This window comes from Penaeus monodon, chromosome 3, assembly GCF_015228065.2.
Source record: "Penaeus monodon isolate SGIC_2016 chromosome 3, NSTDA_Pmon_1, whole genome shotgun sequence".
Classification (NCBI taxonomy): Eukaryota; Metazoa; Arthropoda; class Malacostraca; order Decapoda; family Penaeidae; genus Penaeus; species Penaeus monodon.
The window spans coordinates 39,518,242-39,520,741 of NC_051388.1; positions in this window are offsets into that span (position 1 = coordinate 39,518,242).

Sequence of the window (2,500 nt, forward strand, 5' to 3'; positions counted from 1 at the left end):
TAACTTAAAAAAAAATGAGGATAAAACCCCTATGCCTCTATGCTCTTCCATTGTATATAAGTCTCGTGTGATATTGTAACGCTATCTATGTGGGAAAAACATCCCTCAATTTGTTTAGACGAATATAGAAGAACGTAATAGTTTTACTTATAGAAATGGGGGATTAAAACTCTCAAACCCAAGTAATTCCTCAATCAGAAGTCATTCTCTGAAAGAAAAACATCCTTTTTCCTATTGTAATTATGAAAATTTTGACTCCTCACAATCTGATCTGGATTTAAACATTTTGAAAAGCCTATGGACTTGGATATTGAAACCTAACCCCAACGAATACCTTTCCTCCAATGACATTGACATTTTAAAATAGTTTCCCTGTAATTTATTCAAGTTTTCTTTTTTTCTATTTGAATAGGTTATTTTCCAAAGGCTCTGCTCCTTCCATGATCCTCAGGCGGTGAACGTGACTGCCCAGTTTTTTGTTTTAGTATCTTGTGTTCTTACATTATACTTCACTTATATTCATTCTCTACATACATTTTATTTTGACTGAAGGTAATGTTATGAAAATTAGATATAATGTTTCGACCTGCTGGCTTTGCACTAATGATGCTTGGGTTTTATCTCTCACTAATATGCTATTTATTGTAAATTTTCCATGTAAAAACAAAACAAAACAAAAGAAGAAGAAGAAATTGTTGCAACCTTAACAAGTTCCGTTATATAATATTTTCTCGCGATAAGCATGTTTTACATTGCAGTAGACTTTTATTGACTTTAATGGAAAATAATGATGTCTTTTTGTCATAATTTTTTAGTCTCCATTACACTTATAATCTACATATTCCTTGGCTGATTTTTTGTTAATTTACATTACACTCCACTGGTAATGCATTTTTCTTTATTTTTAAATGATTTTGCAAAATCATCTCATTTAGGTTTCCTTGGTTTGTGTGATATCAAGCTAGCTATAACAATTCATGATCTCTTAAATTTACTTTATTGATATATTGTATAATCCTTAGCTCAAATAGGATTCCAATAACCTTTTTCGCAAAGAAATGCCTCTGATACTTTACAGAAACAACGACGTTTGTATTAACACTGTACTGAGGTTCATGGAAGCCGCTACTGTATCTACATGTATATATATATATATATATATATATATATATATATATATATATATATATATATATATATATATATATATATATATATTCATATTTATATATATTTATATAAATATGTGTGTATACATGTATATATACACACACACAAACGTATATACATATATATGTAAATAAATATATATGATAAATACACACACACACACATACACACAAACACACACACACACACATACTTACACACACACCTATACATGTGGATATTATATATATACATATATATAAATATATATACATTTGTACACAATATATATATATATATATATATATATATATATATATATATATATATATATATATATATATATATACATATATATATATATTTATATATATATATATATATATATATATATATATATATATATATATATTAGTGTATGTGTGTGTGCCAATTATTTAATTTAGACATATATTTCAGGTTTGTAAATGAATGTATGATTGAAGTGTTATGTAATAAATTTTCCTGGTGTATACACAATCTTATATACGTTTTTTTGTGTTGCATCTTGATTCTGCAGATGGAAAAGGGCCTCGCTGACAGAGGTCACGAGTGCTACGCAGAGAGGGCGCGTTCCTGGTGAGTCGCCGCCACGGGAGGGAATGGCCAACAGTGTCCCTTCGAAGGCAGCGTCGAGAAGGACATCCGCAGGAGAATGGTCGGGGGCAAAGAACTCGCCACGCAGCAGAAGGCGACGCTGGCGTACCAAGAGAATCCTCCTTACTCATCTGTTTGAATGTATATGCAGATGGCCTTGCAACTGTTTGTCCTAGTATACAAAGTATATTATGAAAAATTAAAAGAATTCCAACATTTCAAGAACTTTTCACACCCCATTAGGTAAAGGTTTTTAATGCTTCCTATTCTACAATTACGTCTTCCTGACTTTTTTTTTCCTCAAATACAGATTAAGAAGTGGCTTTTCTATGACCTCTTGCGTAATTTTACGCCTCTATCGACGGTGGATTCCCTTCAACTTGGCGTATGGCAAATGGAAAATGACCAATATGAGGTCATTTAAGTGGAAGTGCGTCCCTGTTGATTAATGAGACTTCCACACTGTGCAACGTGTTTAGAGCAAAGTTGTGAGTGAGCAATATTGATTTTAGGCTGCCGTGTACATGCTTACACGACAGGGTGGTAAGGGAAATGCGACTGTGGGATAAGTTGCTTACGCATTTTTTGCCATTTGTTGTATATCAAACTCTAAGCCTGAATTTACTAAAAGCGTTGACTTTAGACGTTCTTCTGATACTGACCTACTGAAGATAATAAAAATAACCTAACAACGTGGACATCGTTTTGCATATTG